The sequence below is a fragment of the Rhinopithecus roxellana genome, chromosome 5, assembly GCF_007565055.1.
Source record: "Rhinopithecus roxellana isolate Shanxi Qingling chromosome 5, ASM756505v1, whole genome shotgun sequence".
Classification (NCBI taxonomy): Eukaryota; Metazoa; Chordata; class Mammalia; order Primates; family Cercopithecidae; genus Rhinopithecus; species Rhinopithecus roxellana.
Window position 1 is genome coordinate 21,096,664 of NC_044553.1, and position 25,333 is coordinate 21,121,996.

The 25,333-nt window shown below is 42.7% G+C and overlaps 1 pseudogene; it reads left to right on the plus strand.

Annotated features, from left to right (window-relative positions):
* The first annotated feature begins 23,809 nt into the window (after positions 1-23,809).
* LOC115897809 lies at positions 23,810-23,906 on the plus strand (annotated as a pseudogene).
* Positions 23,907-25,333: the final 1,427 nt, after the last annotated feature.

The window sequence follows — 25,333 nt, forward strand, 5'->3', positions numbered from 1 at the left end:
AAAAAAAAAGATTAATAAAAATAAAAATAAAAATAAAGAGCTTTGTGAAGATCAGGCCCCCAGGGACCGGCTGGGATGCTGACTTGGTGAGGCACATGTGGGTGGGGGTGACTTTGGATGTACTGGTGTTTGCAGAAGTGAGCAGCCACCATTCCTTCCAAGTTGACCTTCTGGGGCTCAGGGTCTCCAGCTAGTGGCTGTCAGGGGTGCTTCAGAGCTCCCTGAGAAATGGAAGTTCTCACTCTGGGAGAGGGGCCTGTGTGTTCCTTCGCGGGTGGCCATTGTAGAGGGGCTTGCAAGCCTTGTGAGGGCCCTGTGGTTTCTGGGCCTACTGATTCCTCTTCCTTGCTATGAGCCTGCACCCCCAAGAGATACCTCACGTGCCTCAGGCCCCACTCAGGGAAAGCAGGTACCAGCCTCAGCTTCCTCCCTGCTGGGTTGAAAGGCAAGGTCTGAGTCTAAGCCACCAGCGGCACCTTCGTGCGTCCCACTCAAGAGTTATTTGAAGCGAATGAGCCACAGAAGCAGAAATGCCTGTGTTCCTGATTGTTTATTAATGGGGCACAGCAGGAAGTCCGTTTCCATCTGGAATTATTAGCACCACCAGTTGCCACTCTCTTTTCCCCTCAGGGAACTGTTTAAGACCCAGGATCAAGCCAGTGCGCATTCCAGGGCCAGGCTAAAAGCAGCAACAAATAGCAGAGAAAAAAATTATATAGTCTTACCAGTTACCACCACGCAGCTGGGCTGGGAATCCATGAAGACGAAGTGGGAGCTCGCGCTACGCTTCCTGGGTCAGGCGGCAGCTCGGTGGCCTGGCTCTGCGCCCTCTGCAGGCCTGGCCGCGTGCTGGCCGTGGGGCCGCTATGGGGCGGGAGCCCAACTCCTCCCGGCCGCCGGGCTTCCGTAGCGTTCTGGGCCCCGAAAGGCCAAGGATCTGGGGGAGAGTGTTAAGGCGATGCCCCTTGAAAGCAGAACTATGAAGCTTAGGACAGCGGGTCGGAGCGCCAGCAGGGACTTTCTGCTGGGTCTGGGTCAGTTTGTTGTTCGGGATGGTTCAAAGGTGAGCTAAGGGTTTGGCCACCACCTGTTCCGGTTTGCCTGGGATGGAGGGGTGTCTGGGACGGGACACTAGAATGTGCTCAAAGGGGTGCCGTCCTGGGCACTGTGGGCCCACCTGTACGTCGTTTATTTAGAACTTATTTTTTCCTCTTTAGTAATCCCCGCTCCCTGCCAGAGCCCCTCATTGTGTTTGGCCATTATGATTTGGTAAAATTTGATTGCTCTGGAAACTGATTCACAAAATATGTGAGATGTGAGCAGAAAAAAAAAAAAAAAAAAGGAAAGAGAAAGAAAACAAAACCATAGATGAATCTTATGGCACCTGCCTTTAAAATATTGATTGCAAGCACCGCTGCCTGGGAACTGTGGGTCCTCAGGGAAGTTAACCTCTGTGCTCAGGTTTCCTGTTTTGGGAAACGAGGATCACAGCACTGGATCATGTATGAATTCTTTCTGTGCCCCAGGCACTGTCCCCAGCTTCATCAGCCCTGAGGGACAGAGGCTTGCCACCTAGTTAGTGTCTGTGCAGGCTTGGTAGCTCTGCGCTCACCATCCTGCATTCTGCCTGCGAAAAGTGCTTGCTTGACACTCTGCTGGACTCCTTAAATGTGCCACTGACAGTGAGCCACAGCCGTGGCATGCCACCTGGCTCTGCAGACAGTCCTCTTTTTGTGTCAGAATAACCGAATAAACTAACATTTGGGGCTATCTCCTCTATTGAAGAAGCTGTGTTATACAACATTTTGATCTTTCAGAGAATACCAAAAAACAAAACTAAACAAAACAAAAAACCAACTTTTGGCCAAGTGCATTGGCTCATGCCTTTAGTTTCAGCATTTTGAGAGACCAAGGTGGGAGGATAGCTTGAGGCCAGGGAGTTCAAGATCAACCTGGGCAACATGGCAAGACTGCGTCAATTAAATTTTTAAAAAAGTGGTGTGTGCCCATAGTCCTGGCTACTCAGGGAGGCTGACGAGGGAGGATCACTTGAGCCCAGGAGTTTGAGGCTACAGTCAGCCATGACCGTACCTCTGCACTCCACCCTGGGTGACAGAGCGAGACCCTGTCTCTAAAAATATTCTCAAGAACTTTTTTTTAAATGAAAAATACTATTTTTCCAAAGTTGTATAATAAGAGGAAGAAGAGCCATAATTCTCTGTTCCCATCTAGGCCTGGGTAGGAGAAGCTCCCTTCAGGGAAGCAGGCAGACCCTCTCAAGCACCGTGCGGCCTCTAGAAAGCTCAGTGTGACAGCAGGACCACGTGGCTGCATCTTCTGAATTGTCCTCCTGATATAAAGCGCTCCCTTTTAATTGGGATCACCTCCAGGGATTAGACCCCACTTGATGGTTTTCTGGGATTCTGAACCAGGCTCAGTTCCCTTTAATTGGCTCCTGGTGTGGGCTGCAGGCTTTTTTACAGCCAACAACAGGTGGGAAGTGCCATTTGCTCCCACTGGTCTCCCACTCCCTGCCCTGAGAAGCTGGGGCCCACCTTGTGTTGAGTGGGATGCAGAGGACTTTGGACTTGCCTTATTTCACGGAAGTTAACCAGTTTCTCACATTCCCTGAGGCACTTGTGGGCTTGGTCTCAACCTCCTCTGGTGAGCAGCTCTCCTGGCTCCTATCACTTACCTAGTTCCATCATGGGGGCTTGGCTTCCCCTGCACTGTTAAAGGAAGAGATTGGGCCATTAAGAAATGCCCTTTTTTTTTTTTTTTTTTTTTTTTGAGACGTAGTCTCGCTCTGTCGCCCAGGCTGGAGTGCAGTGGCGTGATCTCAGCTCACTGCAACCTCTGCCTCCCCGGTTCAAGCAATTCTCTGCCTCAGCCTCCCGAGTAGCTGGGGTTATAGACACCTGCCACCACTCCTGGCTATGTTTTATGTTTTTCATAGAGACAGGGTTTGACCATCTTTGTCAGGCTGGTCTTGAACTCCTGACCTCATGATCCACCTGTCTTGGCCTTCCAAAGTGCTGTGATTACAGGCATGAGCCACTGCGCCTGGCCAGAAATGCCCACATTTGTAAACTTGGTTGCTGCTAGGGTCCAACTCCGCTGTCAGCATTCACCGATGAGGTCTGGGAATGGGAACCTGTGTTTAAGCAGACTCCCTAAGTGCTAAGACTGCCCGTCTTTAACCATACTACTTTTCTGATAACAAAGCTGAAATTTTCATCATTACTTTTTTTTTTTTTATTTGACATGAGCTGTTCTTATTTTGACTAAACTGGAATGTGTCCTGGAGTTTTCACTTTCCTGTAATTCTCTTATTTTTTTCTGTTCTGAAACTTTCTCTAATTTTGAAATTAATAGAAAAAGAAAACAACAGATACAAAATACTTTACTTAGTCACAGTGATATGTCTATTTGTGTATTCATTCACCTCTCCTCTCCCCACACGAGAAACCCCTAGCACAGTCCTACATTCTGGAATGAAAATAGCTCCGAGAAGTATGGATTTTGAGGTTCAACATCTGCACTTTTATTTCTTTTTTCATTGTAAAAACAAATGGTCTCTAAAAATTGATGTCAAATACAGTCTTCAGGCCGATGAAATACAGTAAGCCTGAGAACGAATAAGGCAACTAAATGGAGCTGTTTTATTTAACAGAAAGCACAGTGATCTTCCTTACAAGCTAGATTCCCGAGAGGAAAATGTTTATAATCAGATTTGACTCTAGGATTAAGAGGGCAAGGTGCGACCCTCTTAGGAGGGTCTTTGAGACAGAGTCTTACTCTGTGGCCCAAGCTGGAGTGCAGTGGTGTAATCTTGGTTCATTGCAACCTCCACCTCTCAGTTCAAGCGATTCTCATGCCTCAGTCTCCTGAGTAGCTGGGATTACAGGTGCGCACCACCACATCCAGCTAATTTTAGTAGAGACAGGGTTTCAACATGTTGGCCAGGCTGGTCTCAAACTCCTGACCTCAAGTGATCTGCTTGCCTCAGCCTCCTAAAGTGCTGGTATTATAGGCGTGAGCCACTACACCCAGCCCACGTTGCAGGCTTTGTGGGCCAGTTGCAACTTGGCTGTTGCAGTGTGAAAGCAGCAATAGATAATATGTAAGTGAACGGGTGTGACTGAATTCCAATAATTATTTATAGATGCTGAATTTTGAATTTAATATAATGCTGATGTGACATGAAATAGTCTTCACTGGATTTTTTCAGCTATTTACAAGTGTCGGAACTATTCTTAGCTCTTAGGCTGTACAAAAACGGGCAATGGGCTAAATTGGGGTTGTGAGCTGTCATTTGTAAAATCTTGCACTCTTTTAGGGGACATGATATGGCTGCTGATATGCTGACCTTATGGTATCTAACTAACAAATATTCAATTAAATGAGTAAATAGATTATAATTAAAATGGAAACAAGAACTAAAAGTGATTCTGAATATTTCATCAAAAAACCCATTGCTTTCCCTTTTTTGTTAGGTTCATCCAGTGTTGTTAGAAGAGCAATCTGAATAGGCACGGCCAACATTTTTGTTTTCAAAATTATACTATTTATGATGTGTACTAGGAATTAACTAACAGAAGCAGTTAGTACAATTAATTTTTTACAAGTAATTATTTTACAAACAATTTTTTCCTAGTACAATTAATTTGTTAAAAATTTGGTAAGAACATTCTCCCACCCCCCACCACTCCAACCAGGATGTGAATTTGCTGATTGTTCAAGGTGGGATCTGGCTGCTGTGCCCAGGTAGGTTAGGAACCTGAAGCTCTAATTCATCTTCTTGGAGGTACTGGACACTGTACATTCATGTTTTTAAACTTTATACTGAAGCATGCTTCTCAAATGCTTACACCATTTACTTTTTAAAATTAAAAACTTGAGGCCGGGTGCGGTGGTTCATGCCTGTAATCCCAGCACTTTGAGAGGCTGAGGCAGGCAGATCACTTGAGGTCAGGAGTTCAAGACCAGCCTGGCCAACATGGTGAAACCCCATGTCTACAAAAAAATACAAAAAATAACCAGGTTTGGTGGCAGGCGCCTATAGTCCCAGCTACTCAGGAGGCTGAGGCAGAAGAATTGCTTGAGCCCAAGAGGCAGATGTTGCGGTGAGCCAAGATTGTGCCATTGCACTCCAGCCAGGTGACAGACAGAGTGAGACTCCATCTCAATCAATGAATCAATCAATAAAATTAAAAACTTGAAGCCAGGCATGGTGGCATGCTCCTGTATTCCCAGCTACATAGGAGTTTCTCCTAGCTGATGGGAGAAGATCACTTAAGCCTGGGAGGTCAAGGCTGCGGTGAGCTATGATCTCTCCACTCCAGCCTGGATGACAGGGCAAGACCCTGTCTCTAAAAATGAAAAAAATAAAAAATAAAAATGAAAAAGACGAGACTTTTATAACTTTCTGAAACAACTATTCAAAATGGTTTTAAAACCATCAAGAAATTGGTTTGCTGGGATCATCTTCAACATCCCGTAGGAAACTGATATTGAAGATACTGGAATTTACAGCTTCACCTGTGGATTCTGAATTAAAAGTTTCGAAAATGAATGTTTTAAAATTCTTGGCAGGGTCAGGTGTGGTGGTTTGCGCCTATAATCCCAGCACTTTCGGCGGCTGAGGCAGATGGATCACTTGAGGTCAGGAGTTCGAGACCAGCCTAGCCAACATCATGAAACCCCATCACTATTAAAAATACAAAAATTAGCTGGGTGTAGGGACGCACACCTGTAGTCCCAGCTACCTGGGAGGCTGAGGCAGGAGAATCGTTTCAACCAGGGAGGCAGAGGTTGCAGTGAGCCGCGATGGCACGACTGCACTCCAGCCTGGGTGACAGAGCCAGATTCCGTCTAAAAAATAAAAAATAAAAAATAAAATTCCTGGCAGTTTTCTATGATATATCACAAGGTGATATTTCTGTTACATTTTGTAAAGAGAAGGATTTGTCTTTATTTTTCTTCTGTCTTATATTTTTCCCTTAGATTTTTGCTAAGTCTTGATCACTTTTTTTTGGGACTACAGCTCCTTGACTGCAAAGTAACAACTGTTGCAAAAGGAAGTTTTCTACTTGTTAAAAGCCAGTAGCTTGTTAGCCCTGTTGTTTAAATACTGGATTTTTCTTTCAAATTTCACAAATATCTTAGGAATGACTGGAACATTTGTGTTATTAACACTGAGGAAATTCTTGGTAGACAAACAAGGCCAGATGGAGGGTGCAGCAGAGAGCTTAATATCCTCTTGTAATGGAAGGAGCGGGGGCCATACTAAAACATGCTCCAGGCCTTCCAGGGGCCCCTATTTTCCAGTATACACATATAAGAGGCATTTTTCTTTTTTCCTTGATTGGGGCCAAGAGTAATTTTTGTGTCAGAAGTGAGTGCTAAGTGGCTGAGTAGGTGTGAGGAAGGCTTAGAGATCCAGCTTATTTATAGACAATCTGATTATAATATTTATGATCATTGATTTTTAAAAACTACCGGACCTCCTTAAAATGGTTGGATATGAGACTGGTATATACTGAAGCTAATAGCTTTCTCTTTTTAAAAAGATAGTGTCTCTCTCTGACGACACACAGGCTGGAGTGCAGTGGCACTATCAGAGCTCACTGCATCCTCAAACTCCTGGGTTCAAGCGATCCTCCCACCTCAGCCTTCTGTGTAGCTGGGACCACAGGTGTGTGCCACCATGCTTTGCTAATTTCTTAATTTTTTCTTTTTTGTAGAGATGGAGTCTTGCTATGTTGCCCAGGCTGGTCTTGAACTCTTGGCCTCAAGCGATCCTCCTCCCTTGGCCTCCCAAAGTGTTGGGATTACAGGTGGGAGCCACCTCTCAGGGCCTAAGAGTTTTCTTATATATCAGATAACTAACTCTAATGTAATTGGAGAAAAGAAAGAGCCCATCCGCAATACCCTTCAAATATCAGAAATCTCTAGGAATAAACCTGGCAAGAAATGTATGAGATCCCTTTGTGGAAAGCTGTGAAACTGGCAGGGTGCAGTGGCTCACGCCAGTAATCTCACACTTTGGGAGACCAAGGCAGGTGGATCACCTGAGGTCAGAGGTTCCAGACAAGCCTGGCCAACATGGTGAAACCCAAAAAATACAAAAATTAGCCGGGCATGGTGGTTCATGCCTGTAATTCTAGTTATTTGGGAGGCTGAGGCAGGAGAATCGCTTGAACCCAAGAGGCGGAGGTTACAGTGAGCTGAGATCACAGCATTGCACTCCAGCCTAGGCAACAAGAGTGAAACTCGGTCTCAAAAACAAAAATAAAACAAAAAAACACAAAAAAGAAAAAGAAAAGAAAACTGGAACTTTAGGAAAAAAATACATAGAAAACCCAAATAAAACAAAGGATGCTATGTTCTATAATGGGAAGATTCAAAACTTTAAAAATGTTAATGCAAACCTATGTTAAAGACTAGATGCAACTGGCTTGCCTTCCCAGATATCCAAATATGTGCTAAAAGTTAGGGTAATTAAAATAGTGCAGTATTGTTGTAGAATCAGAAAAACTGCTAAACAGCTAGAATGTATATGAGAATTTAATATATGGTTAAAGAGATAATTCAAATTAGTAGCGGAAAGAATATACCATTTAATGGTGTGGGAACCATGAGATATAGTTAGATCCATTCCCTATGCTATATAGGTCAGTAAATTCTGATTGTATTAAAATTCAAATCTGAAAATCAAGACAGTAAAAATACTGGAGGTAAATTTAGAAGAATTATTTTCTAGTTTTGGAGTAGTTTCAAGTTACTCATGTGAGACACAAAACTCAGACTAAAAGGAAAAGAGGAGGTATTTGACTAATATTTACTTTGGAAATAGGAGTTGAATGAGAAGCAGGGAACTTTTCAGTTCATTATTCTTTATTTATACTGTATACATGCACACACACACACACACACACACACACATTTTAAAGGAACTGTGCAGGCACTATACATGTAATTTTTTTTTTTTTTTTGAGACGGAGTCTCGCCCTGTTGCCCAGGTTGGAGTGCAGTGGCGCAATCTTGGCTCACTGCAAGCCCTGCTTCCTGGGTTCACGCCATTCTCCTGCCTCTGCCTCTGGAGTGGCTGGGAGTACAGGTGCCCGCCAGCACTCCCGGCTAATTTTTTTGTATTTTTAGTAGACACGGGCTTTCACCGTGTTAGCCAGGATGGTCTCTATCTCCTGACTGACCATGTTAGCCAGGATGGTCTCTATCTCCTGACCTGGTGATCCACCCTCCTCGGCCTCCCAAAGTGCTGGGATTACAGGCGTGAGCCACTGCGGTCGGCCCTATACATGTAATTTTTTAAAAACAAGAGAACTTTAAAAAATGTAACAAAAACATGCACCAAAAAATGTATACTTCTTCATACCTTGAAGAAATATATTTTACATTTTTACAGCAGACATTAATGAACCTTTAGTCCTGTGTGCCTATGGCTGAGTGCCACAATTACTACTTGAGCCCATAACTATGACAGTTATTACTGTTACTACTTGAGACCGTCACTACGACAGTTATTACTCTTACTACTTGAAACCGTGATTATAAGACTGAACGAAGGAACAAACGTAGAAATGATAAAAAAATAAAAACTGTTATAAAGGAAGGGGAAACGGGGAAGAAGAAGGGAGTGCCCTGCTTCTAGTGGGCAAAGGCAGCCCCCCTGAGCTTCCACAGCCCTTCGCATTTATTGGGTAGAATGAGCAGGGAGGAGGCGGTAAGATTGGTCAGTTGCTTCATTGATCACAAGTTCCCGTTACTAACAGGCTTCAATTATGTCTAATCACAAAAACACTTGTGCCTGGGTCGTGAATGCCCTCAGCAGTCCTTCTGGGCGGCAGACACAGTTTGCCAGTTTGCCAGCACCCTGCTCTCATGAGAAAGTTTGCTGCTTACTCACATGACCTCCAGTGGTATAATGAGTTGATCGTGACCCTCAATCTTTGATCACGACCCTCAATCTTTCGGCCTCTAAGAGCCGCCGGCGGGGGTGGGGAGGTGCCAGCCTGCTGAGGTCTTTGGGTTCCTAGGCTTCTGACATTTTAAAACCACCACTGCATTCCACCTCCCCTTGGATAACACCCTGAAACAGGCCAAGAAGAAATACAGGAGAAAAAATTACCTGCTATTGTATATTTCTATTTTAAATGAATACTAGCTGAACATTTACTAAATAACATTGTTAGGTATCAGCAAAAGCAGGCTTATAATCGTTGGAGGAGGACAGGGAAAGACTTTGAAATGGGCAGAAAAGATTACTGGATGTTCTGCAGGTTCAGTGTGCTTTGGCCTATTTTTCAACTGTGTAAATTTCGGCTGCCGCTGCCTTGCCCTCCTCCTCTTCGTCCTCCTCCTCTCTCTCCTCCCTCTCCTCCTCCTCCTCCTTCTTTCTAGTGAGCTTACTGGAGTGAAACATTTTCAAAAAGGGTTAACGCAAATAATTCTTGTCCAAAGAAATAGAAATAATAGAAGTGTGAAGGGGCGTGGGAGGGGGTTGAGATGTGCCAGTTCAGGCCCGGGGCACTGGAGAGGGTGTGCGTGTGAGTGGGGGTTGGGGGCGTTAACGGTTTCTCCTCCCCACAATGAAAGAGAAATAGTAAATTCTCCTGGCGGTGGCGAATCAGGTGGGAAGGTGGAGCCAACGCTCTTTGCAAACTGTCTGGGGAGCCAGGGGTTGGTAGCAGGGAAGACTGTTCGGTGGTGACCCTGGGGGAGGATGAGGGGGAGGGGAGCAGGGAGCGGGGAGCGGGGACAGCCCGGGGGAGGAATGGGAGAGGGAGGAGGACACGAGGGGCACAGGGACAGCCTCCCAGGCTGAGGCCGCCGGTGGAGTCACGGGTAAGGGGAGGGCCAGACCCAGGGCCGCCCACTTCCCTCCCGGCGCTACGCAACAGCTCCTCCCCGCGTCTCGGGTTTCAATGGCTCGGCCCGCCCGGAAAGCTCCTTCTTTATTTTTGAAGGATAATATTGCTGGACATAGAATTCTTTGTTGACATTGGTCAGCACTTTGAGTATATCATCCAGTATCTTCTGGCCTCCGTGGTTTATGATGAGAAATCAGCTGAGGATTCTTGAATATGACTTGTCTGTCTCTTGTGCTTTCAAGATTCTCTTTCAACAGTTTGATTATGGTGTATCTGGCTGTGTATCTCTTTGAGTTTACTTTACTTGCACTTTGTTGAGCATCTTAGATATATAGATTAATGTTTTCCATCAAGTTTGGGAAGTTTTGATTCGTTATTTCTTCAAATATTCTTTCTATCCCTTTCTCTGTCTCCCCTCCTTCTGAAATTCTTATCCACATCTTGCTTTGTGGCTGATGTCCCAGTGGCCTCCAAAACTGTGTTCATTTTCTTCATTCTACTTTCTTTCTGTTCTTCAAACTAGGTAATATCAATTGACCTACCTTCAAGTTTGCTGATACTCTATTCTGCTTCTTCAAAATTTCTGCTCAGCCCCTATAGTGAAATTTTCATTTTAGTTGTTGTACTTTTTAACTCCAGAATTTCATTTTTTCAAAAATATGTAATTTTGATCCCTTTGTGAATATTTGCATTTGGTGAGACCTTGTTTTCATAATTTACTTCAGTTGTTTAGACACACATTCTGTTAGCTCTTGGAGCACATTTAAAATAACTAATTTAAAGTATTTTCTAGTAAGCCTAAAGTCTGTACTTCCTCAGGGAACCGTTTCTATTAGTTGCCTAATTTCCTATTATAGAGCCATACTTTCTTGTTTCTTTACATGCCTTATAATTTCTATTGATGACTATTTAAAATAATACATTGTGACACCTCTTAAAATCATTCTCTCCCTCCCCAGAGTGTATTGTTGGTGCTGCAATTTTTTAGCTGCTTTGTATATTTAGTATTTTTTTTAACTAATTCTACAAAGTCTGTACTCTTTGTTTTGTGGCAACTGAAGTCTCTATTTGGTTAGCTTGGTTGTTGAGTAAGGATAGGACAGAGATTTCTGTAAATACCATAAACCAGTAAATCTCCAAGTCAGGTCAAATACGGACAATCTTGCATGTGGAGTCTTCCAGAGTATTACCAGATGGGTCTGACCAGACAGTTCTGATAAGGACAAATCTTTGGGAATGAGGCTTTAAAAAGAGCTTCATTCTGCTCACTCTGGTGGCTCCAATACTGCCCCAGGAATGTGGGGTGTTATTTTTCAAGGACACTGCAGGAAAGGAAAGTGAGGCATGAGAGTGAATCAAGGTAAAATGCCACAAAGCTTACTGTTCTTACTGAGCATTGGCTAGTTTTCTTAAATACATGCTTCCTGAGTTGCTACAAGTCTTTGGTCAATTTCTAGAGTTTTGGAAAAGTTGATTCTAATAATCTTTGCCAACTTTATCCTTGTTTCTATGGAGAACAGAAGCTTTGTCAGTATTTATTCCACCATTTATGCTGAATTCACTCCTTGATTTTTAAAAATTAATGATCTAAATAACAGTCATATCTCTCTGTATAAAGAACACAGTGCTCTGGAATATGATTTTGGGGGATTCACATCCTGGCTTTGCTGCTTACCAGTTTGTGGCCTTTGGCAAGTTACTTAACTTGTCTGTGTATCAGCTTTCTTTTATGAACTGGGCATATTAATAGTACTCATCTCATTATAGGTTGGTTGTGACTATATAAAATGAGTTAATATGTGGAGAGTTCCTATAAGGATGCTTAGTACAGAATCAACATTTGGTGAATCTTACCTTTATGACAGCTACTCTAAATTTTCACTACAATTCCACACACTTGATAGGCTGCCGCCTCCTGCTCCTCCTCCTCCTCCTCCTCCTTCTTCTTCTTCCTTCTCCTTTTCCTCTTCCTCCTCCTCCTCCTTCCGCTCCCCTTCCCCTTCCCCTCCCCTTCCCCTTCCTCTCTTCTTCCTCCTCCACCCTCTTCCTCTTACTCATCCTCTCCTTCTTCTTCTTTCTCCTCTCCCTCTTCTTTGACAGAGCTTCCCAGGCTGGAGTTCAGTGGTGCTATCTTGGCTTACTGCAACCTCCACCTCCTGGGTTCAAGCAATTCTCCTGCCTCAGATTCCTGACCTAGCTGGGACTACAGGCATGCACCACCACGCCTGGCTAATTTTTTTTGTGTGTGTGTATTTTTAGTAGAGATGGGGTTTCACCATGTTGGCCAGGCTGGTTTCAAACTCCTGACCTCAAGTGATCTGCCCACCTCAGCCTCTCAAATTGCTAAGGTTACAGGCATGAGCCACCACATCTGGTCCTGATAGGCCAACTTCTAAATTGAGGTTGATAGAATTGTTTACTGAAGTCGCAGAGGTAGTGAGTAATTGATTCAAGCAACCTTGAAGAGTTGCTGCAAGGATTAGAGATAACGTGTAAAATTTTAAGCTCATACTTAGAGGCTGCTCATTAAATGGGAAGCACTCCTACAAATTATGGCTCTAGCATTTTCTCCATAGTGGGTAAACAGTAAATAGTTCCTTGACTATTTAATTTTTTTGGATGAGTATATGTATTTATATTTAAATGTATCTTGCAGTTGCATGAGGGTTTTGCTGGAACATTTCTTCTGTTCAATATCCAGGTTTTGGCAGAGTTCAAAGACTGGGAAGCAAGGTTCAGCCATGTTGGGCCTTTGGGCTCATAGATGAGCAAGGGTACCCCAATATGAGGACTGAGCACATTCTGGAACTTATCAGTTCTAAAGACCTTTAGAGGAGAAGGAGACAAGTAAAAAGTCTTTCAAAGCACAGTGAATGGGATGAAAGCAGGGATCAGGAGTAGCTAAAATGGAACAGGTGGCCTACATAAATACCAGCTGTGCATTATGGTTGATTTTATTGCCAGTTTATAATGTTGTCCATGGCTATTTTACAACAGTTTTCTTTATTCCTGACATTGTTGTAAATCTTGCTGTAAAATTGCTCTAATGCAGCAGAAAGGCTATGAAATGAAATGGGAGCTCCAAGGATCAGTTGATTGTAGTGGAATGGAAGGGAGGCTGAGGATGCCCAGAGAGAAAATAAAGGAAAGCTGGGGGCAAAAATTAGTGGGCTGAATATCTCATTATGTATGAGAATTTGTCCTCTTAAGTCAGTTTAATTGTGAGCAAGAGCAGATAGCACTTTTAGGATGAATCCACTAGGTGGCACCATTGAAAACATTTCTTAGAAGGCCCCTTTGTCTAGTTTCTTAGAAGAGGTTAGTAAACGTGATTTTTAGAGGTGGAAACAATACTTATTCATTTTTGGAGGGGGAATTCATGGTGTGTATTACATTATCTTCTGTACTTTTTACATTATTTTCTGTACTTTTTGTATTTGTGTATATATATTACAGTTCTAAACACTGAAAGACCCCTTTCTTAAGAGATACAATGTCAACTTGGGTCAATTTTGTAGGGCAGATTTGAGCCAAACATCCCAGATTTAGGGATATATACGGTTTTTTCCTTTGCTTTTTTTTTTTTTTTCTTTTTGAGGCGGAGTTTTGCTCTTGTTGCTCAGGCTGGAGTGCAATGGCGTGATCTTGGCTCACTGCAGTGTCTGCTTCCCAGGTTCAAATGATTCTCCTGTCTCAGCCTCCCGAGTAGCTGGTATTGCAGGTGAGCACCACCATGCCCAGCTAATTTTTATTTTTAGTAGAGACAGAGTTTCTGCATGTTGGTCAGGCTGGTCTTGAACTGCTGACCTCAGGTGATCTGCTCGCCTCAGCCTCCCAGAGTGCTGGGATTACAAGTGTGAGCCACCGTGCCCAGCCAGGTGTATATTTTTATGCCTTTTGGTTAATATTAATATACGTTGGGTTTTCTTCTCTTTTCTTAACCTGGGACTATCTAAGTCTTTATACTTTTAATTTCCCTTTTTATCATCTCTGCCAAGAGGTGAAGGAGAGTACTAAGTAGCCCTCTCTACTGCTCCCAGCAGCCAGCCGCTGGCTCTGCCTCTAACTGGTCCCTTCCAGGATGTACTTCTGATGTGGTGGAAGTGGGGAAGGTTCTTGAAGGGAGATACCCACGATTCTTAAAATTATGCACCAAGACACAGCACAGAATTGGAATCCAAGAAAGTTGGATTTCTGGCCCATTCTGCCTCTTCCTTTCTAGCTCACTACTTAATTCAAGGGTTATTGCAAGGATTAAAGAAGGTAATGTGTGCAAAATGCTCAGTATATGGCCTGGTACATGCTAGGTGCCGAATGCTTGTAAGAAAATAAAGTTTAAAAAATGTGTATTAAACTAATATCTTTTCAGCAGGAGGCCAAATAAACTTCTTGTCCACTTCAGATTTTTTTTCTCACTTTTTTAAAAATCAAGAAGGATGTGAGGAACCAGGAATTGAGATTTGGCATTAATCTTCATTCTTGGTGCCTAGGGTTGGCCTTGTGTATTGGCGACGAAACAGGCTATTTTTGACATTGAGTTGTCCAGCATTCTCTAAGGTGAAGCTAAAGGCTGGCTTATTGGAAAGATTTAGCGAATAACAGAGGCAGGCTCCACTCTTGCTTCCCATTGGGAAAGGCAAGAGCAGCCTGCAGACAGAGCCCCTCTGATGGCAAAACTCGCACTGCATGCTGCTTGTGAAAACTGCAACAGGGAGTTAGAGATGCCTGAGGCAGTTGTGATTTTCACTGTCCATTTATCTGTAATCATTTCTGTAAGGAAGATTGATGGATGCAGGGGGGTTAGGGTGGGCGGAGGAAGTCACTGCTGCATAGTGATGCACAGAAATTGATATTTCATCAGAAGGAAGCTCTTGATAGTTGTTTTCCTGGCAAGCTGGAGATGACAGACAGTCTTTACTAACCGAGTTGTTTATCCCCCCTGTCAAGTACCTAGTCCTGCAGGGCGCTGCTTAATGAACCAGAAATCCTGCCTCTTAAGTATCTCACCAACTCAAATGTGTGCATGTCACCTTGGCGTCAATCGGAGCAGGCGCTGATGGATACCGTTTGGAGGCATGCCAGCAAGGAGCTCCTTGCGTAGCCTGCCTCTGGAGCCTCAAGTTCAACTTCCATGGGGCCAACAGGGGAGCCGGGCTGGGCAGAAGCTCCTGGGAACCAAAGCAAATGGTCTGAGAGTCTGAGAACATAGTGGAGGTAACGTGTTTGCATCCTCTCTGGCTGCAGCACCCCAAGTCCTTGTAGACTCAAGTAGCCTATCTGCAAGTTTTGATAGTTTCTGAACCCTGGCGGGTAACATTAATACTTACAGTGGCCCAGGGTCGGGGATATAGAGTGGTGACTACTTGGCAGAACTGGAGCTTGCTCAGATGAGAAGATAAATTGTACTGGTTAAACGAAGCTTAAGTGCAGGGTTTGGACTTTGTTTCCATCTTTCGTGTGGACTCTATAAGCACCTACGCACAGCATTCTAGAAACTCTGCTCCCATCCCTTCTGTCTCATGTCATCCTCCCAATTCCAGTGGGGGGACATACTCTTCCTGTGTCATGTGAGAAATTCCTTTCTCATGGAAAGCAGATGGCATTCCTGGACTCTCCTTGGCCTGGCTGTTGGTAAGCACAGGAACTCAAGGCGTCTGAATATCTTGTCAGAGGTGGGCTGTAAGGCTACAGAAGAGGAAGACGGAGGAGTGCCTGCAGAGCTCCTGCCTGAAGCCTTTGGATGGGCCCTGCTGACTTGCTGTGTGTGTGTGTGTGTGTGTGTGTGTGTGTGTGTGTGTGTGTGTGTGGTGTCGTGCTTATTATTTGCCCTCAATGAGGCAAGAGAGCAGGGATCAGGTGTCTCCCGGCATCTGGTCTCATGAAGACAATAGAAGTGGTTGGATCAGGTCCACTGCCATGCTTGGCTTGCTCATGTCTCCTAGGATTGGCTCATGTCTCCTGGTGGCCATCCCTCTGCCATTCCCTTGACTGCCCTGCGAGTGACGTCCAATCTGAGACCCCAGGCCACTCAGAAAAACTGAAAAACTGAAGATTGTCAAGTTGAGGTGCAGGTAGGGGGCAGGTACTGGGGGTGGGGTGCTTTGATCTTCTGTAGTTGGAGGATCCTCTTTCAGAATAGTACTACAATTTGTGAATTAATAAAATTAGGTATGAAAGAGGATATGTAGAAAAGAAGATAAATCACAAGCTACACAATTTTTAAGTTGACAAAACTACAAACATCACAAAATAACATAATATTTTAAATTAATTATCTGCCTGGAATACTCTAATTTTTTTGATCTTTTGCCTGCATCGTCTTTGATAGCAGTTTTTTTTGATATTGCTTTTTATAGAGAGAATCTCAAGATAATGGAGTCTTTACTCTGTTGTGGTTAATTAAACATTTTTTGATGTTATTCATAATTTGAGATGTTTCTTTTAGCTTCTCAACCTGCTATACAGATAAAAAGCAGTTTAATGTCAGGTAAATATTTAGAATTGTTGCCAAATTTTAAATTTCCTCCATCAATTTTCTTTCATATGTCACATATGAGTTGTGAGATTTGGAAGGATATTTCAGACCAGCTTCTGTATGTATTTTTTTTCTCCTTCTCTAATCACATACTCCTGGTGTTGTGGACAGTAGCACATGACCATGTCAGGACATGACCTCTGGCCCTGCATCTTGGTGTCATGACGCTGAGTGAGCCCGCTTGAAGGGTGGTAGAAGTATCCCTGGACATCATTCCTATACCAAGACAGCAATAATTCAGCTCTCTGAGGAAGTTACTGTGAACCACATACTCATATTCCACTCAAGTCAAGTCAAAGTAAATGTGCCCCCAACTCAATTTGTCCTTAGCTAGACTCCCAAAGTTCTCATGGGGAGTCTCTCACTCCGCTTCCACTTAACATCATGGAAAGCCTGATTGGAGGGGGGCGTCATCAGTGGGAAGAGACACAGCCTTCACTGATTGCAGTTAAATGTGGCACATATACACCATGGAATACTATGCAGCCATAAAAAAGGATGAGTTTGCGTCCTTTGTAGGGACATGGATGCAGCTGGAAACCATCATTCTTAGCAAACTATCACAAGAACAGAAAACCAAACACCGCATGTTCTCACTCATAGGTGGGAACTGAACAATGAGACCACTTGGACTCGGGAAGGGGAACATCACGCACAGGGGCCTATCATGGGGAGGGGGGAGGGGGGAGGGGGGAGGAGGGAGGGCTTGCATTGGGGAGTTATACAAGATATAAATGATGAATTGATGGGTGCTGACGAGTTGATGGGTGCAGCACACCAACATGGCATAAGTATACATATGTAACAAACCTGCACGTTATGCACATGTACCCTAGAACTTAAAGTATAATAAAAAAAAAAAAAAAAAAAAAAAAAGAAAACAGGACAAAAACATACGACCATGTGCATACACTGCTGAAGCCCCTCCCCAGGCCATGGAAGGCGCCTGTGTGAGTGCAAGTGAGATGCCCGGAAATGTAAGTTTTTTTTTTTTTTTTTTTTTTTTTTTTTTGAGACGGAGTCTCGCTCTGTCACCCAGGCTGGAGTACAGTGGCCGGATCTCAGCTCACTGCAAGCTCCGCCTCCCGGGTTTACACCATTCTCCTGCCTCAGCCTCCCGAGTTGCTGGGACTACAGGCGCCCGCCAGCTCGCCCGGCTAGGTTTTTGTATTTTTTTTAGTAGAGATGAGGTTTCACCGTGTTAGCCAGGATGGTCTCAATCTCCTGACCTCGTGATCCGCCCGTCTCGGCCTCCCAAAGTGCTGGGATTACAGGCTTGAGCCACCATGCCGGAGTTTTATCTGCTCAGGGGAGGGCCAGGTATTGCTTGGTATCACATTCCAGGGGAAAGGAAGAGACAGTCAAGGCCTTCTGGCTGTTATCTTTGATCTTAGTGCTTCGTATTTTCTATTCTGCGTGATACAAAAACAGATTTATATCATGTTCTAGCACAGAGATGAAAAGTATTTTCACTTTTGGCAGGCCCTGGAACATCATGTAATCAATATTTTTTAATTGGTTGAACTGGATGCATAATTGGAAAGCTAATGGAAGGAGATACGTTTGACCAGGAAGGGCCCTTGGTGATCACTGATTATTCATTTTTACAGATAGAAAAGCCAGGAAGGGGAATGACTGTCTGAAGGTGACAGTGAATGACAGAGATGAGGCCCATGGCAAGGTGCACTAGTACACTCTGCCTTTGCATGACTGTAAGCAATTAAAGTCTCATCAGAAGTCATCTTGAGTTAATGCATGGAACAAATACAGATGCAGATGTCTAGGAGCAACAATGACATTTACACTGAAGCCACTTGAAGGTTTATTATAAAATGTTGCACTGAATACTTTAAAGACACCTGTCTTGGTTAGTCACTATTGTTATTTTCTCCAGTCTGTGGGTTACATGCCCCCTCCTGACCCACAATACCATACCGCAAGATAGGCTGTGTATTGGCCAGGTGTGTACCTGGCAAAAGTCTTCTCTGCTTAGGCTCAGCTGTGCATGGGTCATGAAGACTGTGGACTACAGGACTGGGCTTGAGGACAGAAGAGTCATAGGGCACTCTGGCCAGGAAAAGGGAAAGGGGCCTGTTCCTACCAGGTGTTCTGTGGAGTGTGTCCACCCTGCAGGGAAAGGCTCAGGTCTGAATAGGAGGCACGGACTTTGTGTCTACAGGACCCTGCAAACAGAGGCCTTGTGGAGATTTGGTCAAGATGGAGAGGCCAGTTGGCAGCGTGCCATGGGCTAGACTGTCCATGACATGGAGGAAAAGGCAGCTATTGGCACTGAGCTGACAACAGTGGGAGGTGGAGCCTCAGTGAAAGTGGATTGTTTGCTTCTCATCCTGACTCCAACACTTGGTACCCACATGACCCTGCACAAGGAACCTCCTTGGCCCCTCTGAGCCTCTGCATCTTGGGCTGTCAAATGCCAAGAAAAAAAGAAATAAGACTGATCTCATAGCATGGTCATGAGAATTAAATGAGATAATCCATGTAAAGCAACTGACATGTAAAAATAACAATAATGAAAGTGACACTAATCTTAGCCAGGGGCTACTTTGACTTTGCTAAGTGGTTTTACAATAAATAGCATCATTATTTATTTATTTATTATTGCTTATCATTATTTTTAATATTACTATTAAATCAGTCTCAATGGCTGTGGATGGGGGTAGGATGACCTGGACCTGTGGGCCCTGCCTGTCTGTTTGCCTCCTCCATGCCCAGGTACCCAGTCCCTGCAGGTGTGTGCAGCCCATTCTCCCATGAGAACTTCAGGGTGTCCAGCCAAGGGCAGGGCCTCTGGGAGCCTCTGTTTTCTAACAGGGGCTGGGCTACTGGGCTCAGGAAGCCCATATAGCCCTATGCTTCTAGGGAGGATGGTGAGACAAAAGGAAGCATGACAAGAAGGCAGTCTGCAGTTACTGAGCACCTACTATGTACCATGACTCTAGAAGAGTTTATATATGTTATCTCGCTTAGCAATGCTATCATTAGGTGTTCTTATCTCCATAAAAACAGGGAAATAGACACTTTGAGAAGTATTCTGCTCAAGTGTGGAGCTGGTGAACACAGGACCCGGACTCAAACCTGCATCCATGTGACTCATGCCTGCTCCACTATTCAGGTGTGGGAAAGGCTGCTTATTCCATTCCATGTTCATTTTTGCATAAAATAATTGTTGACTCAAACAGGAAGGTGAATTACAAGGTAACTTACCTTAAAAACCAGTTGGGATTTTGACTGGAAGTGGACTGAAGCTATAGACTGCTTTTGGTAGACTTGACATTTTTATGATATTGAGAGTTCTTCACCTTGAATATGGATTATGTTTTTAGTTATTAAGATATTCTTTAGGCCAGGGGTGTGACTCGCACCTGTAATCCCAGCACTTTGGGAGGCTGAGGCAGGTGGATCACTTGAGGTCAGGAGCTCGAGACCAGCCTGACCAACATGGTGAAACCCTGTCTCTATTAAAAATACAAAAATTAGCCAGGTGTGGTGGCAGGCGCCTGTAATCCCAGCTACTCAGAAGACTGAGACAGGAGAATCACTTGAACCCTGGAGGTGGAGGTTTCAGTGAGCCAAGATCACACCACTGCACTCCAGACTGGGTGACAGAGTGAGACTCCATCTCAAAAAGAAAAAGAAAAAGAAAAACAAAAAGATATTCTTTAGAAGACACTAGACACTATAAAATAGGAAAAGACAAATCTAAAACGTATAGATGTAATTCTAACATGTACAGCTGGAAAAGGATTAGTATCCAGCATATATAAAGAACCATTATAAATTCAGAAAAACAACATAATGGAAAAGAGGAGAAAAGGATATAGATAGAGATTTCTCATAGGTAGAAACATAAATAGTAAAAAAAAAAAATGAAGAAAACCTCAATGGTATGGGTTGAGTTAATTTTCTTGACTATATTTCTTAAAATTTCTTGACTGCCTTTAATTGAAAATACTAATATTCAAGAAAATGAAAATTAAGACATCACATGATACTTTTTAAATACTCTTCAATTTATAAACATTAAGAAATTTGATAAGATCAAGTACTCGGAAATATAAAAACAGAAAGAACATACACTGTTGGCATGAGTGTAAGCTGATATAAGCACTTCAAAAAGCATCATCTTATAAACTTGAATATAAGTAAGTCCTATGAACCCATTGATTCTCTCTACACCCAGGAGAAATTCCTGTCCCTGAGTACTAAAAAAGCATGTACAACAGCATGTTTTTAGCAGCCTTGGTAGTGGCCAGAATGAGAATAATGTAGATGTCCAACCATCGGAAAATAGATGAATAAAAGCTGGGTATATTTACTTAGTGGGATATGATACAACTGTGGAAATGAATGACCCAAAGCTGCCACCATCAGGAGATAGATGGGTGATGGTGAGCCTCAAAACTTCAGAGTCAGTATAATATGAGATGATACCATTTTTATCATGCTAAAATCCAGGCACAGCTAAACAGTATATTGTTTAGGAATACAGACATAATCCAGAAAAAACCTCTTTTTTTTTTTTTTTAAATGAGAAGGATAAGCACAAAACTAGAAATAATTGTTCCCTCTGAGGCAGAGGGGTGCAGTCAGGGGGTCTTAAGGGGATTCCCTGTGTTGGGCATGGTCTCTTTCTGAGCTTGGTGGTTGAGTTGGGGTACTGGTTTTGTGAGTATGCCTCATAACTCTGACATACATTGTATCTGTTACCATTCCCTGAACTCCATATCTCACTACCATTCCCTGATCCCTGTTTCCAGTCCTCTGCCTTATACTTCTGTATCCATTTCCCTGAACTCCGGAGCAGGAGATCAAACCTCTGTTTTAGCTGTTCCAGAATGGGCCCTGCGGGCTTGGAGAGTGGTAGTCACTGCATGGGGTTGGATGGGATCCTGGGGTTCACAACTCCTCTGTTTCAGGCTGAAATGCACATCTGTTCATAGGCCTTTTTCCCCATCCATGCCAGGTGTCTTCAGGCCCTGAGCCCTCAGGAAGGGTCAGAGAGAAGAACTGCTGTGCTCGTGCCCCTACCCTCCAAATTGAGTGCCTGCATTTTTGGCCCAGGTCTCTGCAAATTCCAAAATTTTATCACTCTCTCTTCTCCATGGTGGCTTCCTCTCTCCTTCTCTTTTTCTCTGTCATTTTCTTAAAATAAATCATTTCAGTCTTTTCATGCCATTTTGAGCAGTTCATCTTCTGGATTCAATTCACCATCCCTGGAGGTCAGGGTAACTTCCTGTGTTGAAATTTGCCTATTCTTTTACAAGTGAAATAAAAGAAAGATGTTCTGGTTACTCGGATCATCCAGGAGGTTTTCTGTTGGGGGAGGTTTGGGAGGAATGGACAACAGACCCCTTGGTCTGCTGCTATTTTTGGTCTGACAGGCACAGCCCCTCCCTCTGCTGTTCCTGGAAGGCTGTTGCATTCTGAAGAAGCTTTTCTGAACTAGCCATGACATTACAATTTTCATCACCATCACTACCTCTTTTATTTTTCCTTGCAACTTTAAATTTTAAGATGTTTATAATCAGTGCTAAATTTTCACTCTGATTTCACAGTCATGAGAGAAAATAGATAAGCATGATAGCATGCTTATCAAAGGGATTACTTTTTGTACTTTATGCATTAATTTATCTCTTTCAGGGCAGAATGCATTATTTAATCTGTTTTAAAAGATTAAATTATTTTATTCCTTTACATTACAAAAGGTGACACTGGCTTCTTATGACAGTGGCACCTAGCCAAGCGGAAACTTCCACTTGTGCCTGCCACCTCCTCAGGTACCAAGCCTACGGATTGAACATTGTAGGCCTGTAGACAAATGCAGAGCTCAAGTTAATTTAGAAAATACCATGCATAACCTGACATTCTTTTTCTAACCCCAAACAGTCAAGACAGACATAAGGCATGAACATGTTATTTCAGCTGTCAAAGTAATGAAATCAATAGCCAAGAGCTCGTACTAATTCAGTATTATTGAAGACAAAGCAACTTAGCACAGGATTTGAATAGGTTTGTATGTTTCGTTAAGCTCATATTTTGAAATTGTACATCATTCAAATGGACTGTTTTTGTTGTATATTATGAACATACTGAAAAGGCAAAATAGAAATGCCCATTGAGATCATAATGGTCAATGTCATGGACGAAGTTATAGAAGTATACCTGTCATATGCTTTTTAGGTTCCACATTTGTGCTAATGCTGTTTTCCTAGTGACTGGCTTTGATCAAGTTCTCCCATCTACTTCTGACATAGATGAAACTGAATTCATAACTGGGTTGGAAAGAGGAGCGTCTAATTAAGATAATATTTATACTTGAAATATCTCTCCCCAGTAGGGAAATATAATATCGTCACTTAGTATTTGGGGTGGATGATGATATTAAATGCTTTTCCCCATAGGAAACATAGTTCAACCAAGGTCGTCTGAACTTGTAGAGACTTTAGCGTCTTTGAAGGGAGATGGCCAGGAATTTTTCCAGAAAGTCATGAGTTTTTCATTATTCTTTCTTCTCTCTTTGATAAACAGGGTTTAGATAGCCAACCATGCTGCCCATAGTAACTTTGAGATATCATACTGATTGAGGAATCATTTACATACAGTAAAATTTTCAATTGTGTAATAACCACTGAATCCCCTAAAAAGTTACCTTTTGCCTCCCCTAAAAAGTTACCTTTTGCCTTTTTGCAGTCAGCCTCCTTTTTTCATTCCCAGCCTCTGATAACCACTTAGCTATTTTCTCTCCGTATAGTTTTACTTTTTCCAGAATGTTGTATAAATGGCATCAGATAGCATGATGGTTTTTGTATCTAGCTGCTTTCACATAGCATGCTTTGAGATTCATTCATGTTGTTTCAGCATAAGTTCTTTTCTGTTCTTTTATTTTAGTAACATTGTAGTGCATGGATATGTCAAAATGTGTTTATCCATTCACCAGTTGAGGAACATTTGGGTCATTTCTAATTTCTGGCAATTCCAAAAAGTGTTTATGAACATTAACATTCAGATCTTTGTGTGAATGTGTGTTTTTACTTCTCTTGTGTAAATACCTAGGAGTGGGATTGCTGGGTCATATGGCAGGTGGAGATTTACTTTTATAAAAACTACCAAACTCTTGTCTAAAGTAGCTGCACCATTTTTCATCCCTACCAATATTAGGTACTATTTAGGAGAGTTCCAGTTGCTTCATGTATTCACCAACTTTAAGTATTGTCACTTAAAAAATATTAGCCATTCTAATATGTATATAGTGGTATCTCCTTGTGGTTTTGATTATTTTCCTCATGACACCAAGCATCTCTTTATAGGTTTATTTGCCATATGAAACTCTTCTTTAGAGAGTCTGTTCATAGAGTAATTTTTTTGGCCATTCAAAACTGGGTTTTCATTGGAACAATACAGAGATTAGCATGGCCCCTGTATAAGGATGACAAATTCATGGAGCATTCCATATTTTTTAAAAAATGGATTTTTCACACAAGAAACGTAAGTAGGTAGTCCATAGACCCTAAAAATAAGCTACACAATAGAAACTACAAAGTAACCAGCTAACAACTCCACAATAAGTTCAAAATCCCACATACCAATATTAACCTTGAATGTAAATAGTCTAAATGCTCCACTTAAAAGGCACACAGTGGCCGAGCGTGGTGGCTCACACCTGTAATCCCAGCACTTTGGGAGGCTGAGGCGGGTGGACCATGAGGTCAGTACTTCGAGACCATCCTGGCTAACATGGTGAAACCCCGTCTCTACTAAAAATACAAAAAGTTAGCTGGGCGTGGTGGCAGGAGCCTGTAGTCCCAGCTACTTGGGAGGCTGAGGCAGGAGAATGGCGTGAACCCAGGAGGTGGACCTTGCAGTGAGCCGAGATCGCACCACTGCACTCCAGCCTGGGCGACAGAGTGAGACTCCATCTCAAAAAAAAAAAAAAAAAAAAAAAAACAAGAAACAAAAAAGGCACACAGTGGCAAGTTGGATAAAGATGAAAGGTAAGACCCATTCATCTGCCATCTTCAAGAGACCTATCTCACTTGCAACAGTGCCCATAGGCTCAAAGTAAAGAGGTAGAGAAAGATCTATCACACAAATGAAAAAGAAAAAAGAGCAGGGATCGTTGTTCTTATATCAGATAAAGTAGTCTTTAACAACAGTAAGAAAGGACAGAGAAGGGCATTACGTAATGATAAAGGGTTCAATTCAAAAAGACTTAACTAACCTAAATATATCAATACCCAACATCAGAGTACTCAGATTCATAAAGCAAGTACTTCCAGACCAATGAAAAGTCTTATATAGCCCACACAATAATAGTGGGAGACTTCAACACCCCACTGACAGTGTTCAACACATCATTGAGGCAAAAACTAACAAAGAAATACTAGGCTTAAATTTAACACTTGACTAATTGGACCTAATAGGTATATACCGACCACTCCATCCATCAACTACAGAATATACATTCTTCTTGTATGCACATAAAATGTACTCTAAGATCAACCACATGTTCAGCCATAAAGCATTTCAATAAATAAAAAAAAAAATCAGATTCATACCAACCATACTTTTGGACCACAGTGGAATAAAAGTAGAAATGAATACCAGGAAGAAGAGACCAAGAAGATCTCTCAAAACCACATAATTACAAGGAAATTAAGCAACTTGCTCCTGAATGACTTTTGGGTAAACAATAAAATTAAGGCAGAAACTAAAAAAGTATTTGAAATAAATGAAAACAGAAACATGACATAGCAAAATCTCTGGATACAACAAAAGAAGTATTAAGAGGAAAGTTTATAGCTCTAAATACCTACATCAAGAAGTTAGAAAGATCTTAGATTAATACTCTAACATCACACCTAGAGGAACTTAAAAAGCAAGAGCA